Consider the following 5,655-nt stretch of genomic DNA (forward strand, 5'->3'; position numbering starts at 1 on the left):
CTTGCATCCACCACTGTAGTGTCACATACAGGGCAACTTCGCTTCCCTAAGCAGTCTCTGTGCTTCCCCAGTCATCCCTGCCCCCTCAGAACTCTGGAGAACTCTGGATTTTTCTTCTTACTGTCTTTATACTTCTGGCTTTTTTTTTTTTTTTTTTTTTTTTTTTTTTTTGTCTTCTGCCTTTTTGCGTTCAAGCTTCCTACATTTCTTTTCATGGCCTGAGAGCTCCATTTTCATGGCCTGAGAGTGGGAAATAATTTTCCACTGTCTGAGTGCATCATGGTTTCTTTGCACATTCATCTACTGAAGGATGTCTGGGTTGTCTGCAGGTTTTGGCAGCTGTGAGCAGAGCTAGACAAATACCTGTGTGTTAGTTTTGGAGTGGGCATACGTTTTTAACTCATTTGTGTGAATACCAATCACACAATTATTAAATTGTATGATGAGAATATGTTTAGTTTCGTATGAAACTATCATGCTGTTCTCCAAAGTGGTTATAACACTTTGCACTTCCACTAGCAAAACATGAAGTTGCTGTTGTTCTAGTCCTTACCAGCTTTTGACATTATCTTTATCAGCATCTTAGCATTTGTTCAACTTTGCAGCTCCCTAAAACTCACGGTTATATAAACTCATGGATACACAGAGAAGAGGAGAGACAGAGAGGAAGATCTTCTGTCCATTGATCCACTCTCCAAGCAACCATAATGACTGGATCTGAGTCAATCCGAATCCAGGAGCCAGGAGCCTCTTCCAGGTCTCTCTTGCAGGTGCAGATGCAGGGTGCCAAGGCTTTGAGCCATCCTAGACTGCTTTCCCAGGCCACAAGCAGATAGCTGGATGGGAAGTGGGGCTGCCAGGATTAGAACTGGTGCTCTTATGGTATCCCGGCTTATGCAAGGTGAGGACTTTAGTTGCTAGGCTACCATGCCAGGCTCTGGGGCAAACTCTTTTTCTTTGGGGTTTTTCCTTTCAGAGAGTGCATAGTATTTACAAAAACCTACACAGTATCATGGCTAAGGGCTGTTAATTCTGTGCCTGGGCAAGCATTCTGCTACCAAATAAATGCTAATGAAGGTGATGGAAATGATCCAACCAATATTACACTACTTAACACAAACCACTCTATCCTCCAAATGAAGAATGGTATTTTGCATGGCACTTTACATTTTTTTTAAAACTTTACTTTGTTTCTGCTTTTTTAATTTATTTTTATGTTTTTATTTTTTGAATTTAGGAAAACTATTTCAAAAGCAATAAGGCACTGATAATGGTATGAAGATAATATTAGGTTCCCCCTCCAATAAATTCATAAACCATCAATGGATGAGTCTTCAGTTTTATTACAAAAGTGAAGATGATCAGTTCAAAATGAAAACTTGCTCACAGTTTTACATGAATGTTCTAAATACAAAGTCTCCTGAAACAATTGATATGATTTTCATTTTTAAAGAGATGCAAACATTTTCAACATTCTCATTTATACTCTATTCCAAGGCATAGTATTTTAATAGTGTCTTTGCAGTCAGATCCAAATTCACAAGTATAATTGAAACATACAGACAAACCCTTGTTAGCAAAAGTTTACATTGGTTGGTTTTCACAGAAGTAAAACCTATTTAATAACCAGCCCTTAGGTTTTCAGAATCTTGTACTCTGACATGATTTGCAGTCAGGTTTTTTTTTCCTGCCCTTAAGGCTACAAAACTTGCAAATGGTTTGCAAAAGAATTCTAGACCACTTAATGCAAAAATAAAAAAAAAATTTCTTCAATAAAAAGTAAATTTTATAAATGGTAGGAAATATTATCTGTGGTAAGCTACTGCCTGACATTCTCCCCCATTACTTAACAAATGTTACACAGAAAAGAAGACAAGTTATCAAATACAACAACTTTATGTTCACATCCCTCATTAAAATAAAATATACTTTTCACACACTCCATCTGAAATTTCTATTTTGCCATCACGTCAGAGGGGGAGGATAATACTGCCCATAATTCCAAGGATTCTGATAATTGTATTGATACCAGGCACTATAATTATATGCAGCTTGATTTGCCTGTAAATCACCGTCAATCATCTGTGTAGATGATGAGGTTGTGTCATCCGTATGTGCTTTCTTCTCCTCTGGTTCTTCTGATCCATTTTCTGCTTTCCTTTTTAAGGAATCCTGTTCTTTTAGGAGTGTTTGATGTTCATCATAAGCATTCAGAAACTTATTAACATCTGAACCAAAATCTTCAAGAAATTCCACTTTTCTTTGAGAGAATGTAATTCTCATTTTAATAGGTAATGATCCATGTACAGCTTTGTCAAAACAACTGAGGATATTTTCTTCATTTTGTTTGAGGTCACCACTATATTCCATTTCAAGTAAATTGAGGTATAACTTTGTGTTCTCTTTGTCTCTTTCAATGGCTTCTAAAAACACCTTCCTTGACTTTGGAAGATTTTTTTGTATTTTGAAAAGATGCCGGGCTAGTTTGATAGCATAAAAGGATGACTCATTACTTGATTTGGCATTTTTAATGGCATCCTGAAGCAAATGCTCAGCTTCTTCCATATTTCCATGCCGACGTTCTAAACTTACTCTTCGCAAACGAACCATTTCCAATCCTAGAACACATTCTTCAAATGTTCTTAAGATATTTCTGACTTCATTAATATTGCCCTGTTGCTCCTCAAAAGCTGCCCAAAGCATATGCACCATGGGTTTCTTTGGAAGATGAATAGTACAAGCTCTGCTGAAGACATGCCTCACTCCTTCAATGCTATGGTTTTCCATGTACTTGGCATACTTAATCCAAAACTCCTCATAGAGGGCACATGATATGATACCTCTTTCAAAGAGAACCACAACTCATTCATGAGTCCCGTTTTCAATTTCAAATTCTAAATATTCTTTCCAGTTTTTAAGCTGTGCCTTTTCCAATGGTTTCACATGAAAATAAGGTCTTTTAATACCTTCTTCCAAAGTCCACCTTTTACTAACTTCGTGTTCATTATAATTAAACATTTCTTGATGAATCTCAATGATTCGATGTCTCATGTTTTCTATTTCAGTAATTAGCTTTGCTGGATCAGTTATGTCTTCAATTCCTAATGGCAGATCATCACCAGGTGGACCGTCATCACCACTATGTCCATCAACAGATGCTAATTCCCTTCTCAGCTGAATAAACTGTTCATCAGTTAAAAGATCTCTAGGCAAGTTATTCTGTATATGATCTTTAAATCTCTGAAAATGATGACTATACAGCTGTGTCGGAATACCAAGGATATGATCGTAGATGGCTGTAACTTCTCTCAGGTTTTCTTGTTCATTTTCCCAGTTTATATACATGTCCCATAGTCTGTCAGATCGGAAGTCTGTTTCTGCAGCTAGAACAGCATGCTCAAAAGTTCCTCTGATCGTGTTGCTGGTCTCAGGATCACCAGGGTCCAATGTCTCTTTTAAGAAGTTTATATAATGAGCGGAGTGGTGGAATCCACCATGGGGGGAGGGTGGGGGGGGAGAATCCCAGATTCTATGTCATTACAACACAATGTAATTAATGAATAAATTTTAAAAAATACTTAAAAAAGAAGAAGTTTATATAATGTACCCAAAGGTCAACACTAAGAGGTATTGCCTGAAGACCCCGCCGATAAACCTCATCTGATTGTTTTATGTTGTCATGTCGCTTTTCAAGGTCTGCATACTTTTCCCAGTAACCATAGCAATACGGATAGTGCACGAAAAATTTGTCAAATGCCTTCCTGGCAGCCATCAAGTGACTCTCCTGTTCTACATACTGAAGCAAATATACCCAGCTTGTAAAATCCTGAGGATTATTCTCAACAGTTTTCCAAAATTTGTCATATTCTGCAGGGAAAGTTGCTTCTGTTTCTGTCACTGTCACAGGAAGGTCCACAGCATTCGCCATTTCACTTTCTTCTGTAGATGCATTCACACTGGGAGAGCCATCAGGTGACAGTTCCATTTCTGTAACATTCATAATCTCAGTGCTGAAATCGGGAGCATGTTCTACCACTACCTCTGAACTGCTGCTTGTGCTGCCATTGCTAGAATTTCTGTACTCATCCATGTGGGAATTTTGCATGACTCTTTATTTAGCCTTCAGTTAGTGACCTCACTCACGATGGGTGCCACTGGATGCCATGAGCCCAAGCCTGGACCAGTCTAGCCGACGACGATGCAGCTCCCGCAGCCTCAGTCTCCACAGCCACCGGAGCCGCCGCCACCGCCTCCAGCGCCACGGCCTTGTGTCTAGAACACGTTACGCATGCGTCGCGGTCCTGGGAGGCGAGCGGGTCACGTGGTCCGTGGCGCTCTGGCCTCTCCCTGAGGGGAGAACTAGGGAGTGCATTTCCCGGTGGAGGCCGGGACCTGCTGGAGATGCCCTGGGGGCCCACCTCACCGCTTCCTGGGTGTTCTTGGAGGCTCCACTCGAGCCTCTCATCAGGCATGTAGACAGAAGTCCTCTCAGCTCCAGGCTCCCTCTCATCCTTCACCTTCTCCATGGACACAGGATACCCCCAACTTCAAAGTGAAAGGAGGCCTGGGGCTATGGCTCCACTAGATGACCTCTCCCTCCCCTGCCCTGGAGGCACCTGGATCCCATGTGTGCTGCTTTGTGTCCCAGCTGTTCTGCTTTCTCTCCAGCTCCCTACTTGTAGCCAGGAATATCAGTGGAGAAAGGTCTGAGGCCTTGGGACCCTGAACTCACATGGGGGACCCAAAGGAAGGCCCTGGCTCCTATTTTCAGATCGGTTCAGCTTGGCCCTGGCTGTTGCAGCCATTTGGGGAGTGAACTGGTAGCTGGAAGATGTTTGTCTCTATGTGCAATCTGTCTTTCCAAGGGAGATAGAGATTTTTTTTTATTTTTAAATTTTTAGAAAAATTTTATTGGAAAGTCAGACATACAGAGAGGAGAGACAGAGAGGAAGATTTTTCGTCTGCTGATTCACTCCTCAAGTGGCTTTTGCGGAGCTGAGCTGATCTGAAGCCAGGAGCCAGGAGCCTCTTCCGGGTCTCCCACACAGGTGCAGAGTCCCAAGGCTTTGGACTGTCCTCGACTGCATTCCCAGGCCACAGGCAGGGAGCTGGATTAGAGCCAGCACCCATATGGGATCCTGGCACGTGCAAGGCGAGGACTTTAGCCGTTAGGCCACTGTAATGTCTGCTTCCCCAGGGTCCATTTCCAGCACCAGGTGCACCTGCAAAGAGCAGAGTCAGCCGCACACTGCTGCCTTCAGAACCTGTGGCCTGTGCTCCAAACCAGACACCTGGGTCACTGAAAACGGGCAATCTGGCTGAAATACTCATTTCTAAAAATAACTCATTCGATACTAGTTATTATTATTATGATTTTTGTTTTTATAAATATTTATTTAGAAGTCAGAGAGAGCAGTGATGGTCTTCTCTGTGTTGGTTCACTCCCTGATTGATCACAGTGGCCTGGGCTCATCCAGGGCTTAGGCCAAAGCTCCGTCAGCTCCTCCCTCAGGGACAGCCAAGGACTCAGAGCATCCTCCCCTTCCTTCCCAGGCACTGGAGATCCGGATTGGAAGCAGAACCACTCCACACTAGATGCTGGTGGTGCAGCGCGTACTCATTTTTGACCCTGCACTGCCACCTCCTGGCAAGATG

The 5,655-nt window shown here is 42.3% G+C and overlaps 1 pseudogene; it reads right to left on the reverse strand.

Annotated features, from left to right (window-relative positions):
• Nucleotides 1-1,338: 1,338 nt before the first annotated feature.
• Nucleotides 1,339-4,190, reverse strand: LOC131479024 (pre-mRNA-processing factor 39-like; annotated as a pseudogene).
• Nucleotides 4,191-5,655: the final 1,465 nt, after the last annotated feature.

Source organism: Ochotona princeps, unplaced genomic scaffold (genome assembly GCF_030435755.1).
Source record: "Ochotona princeps isolate mOchPri1 unplaced genomic scaffold, mOchPri1.hap1 HAP1_SCAFFOLD_885, whole genome shotgun sequence".
In the NCBI taxonomy this organism is placed as follows: Eukaryota; Metazoa; Chordata; class Mammalia; order Lagomorpha; family Ochotonidae; genus Ochotona; species Ochotona princeps.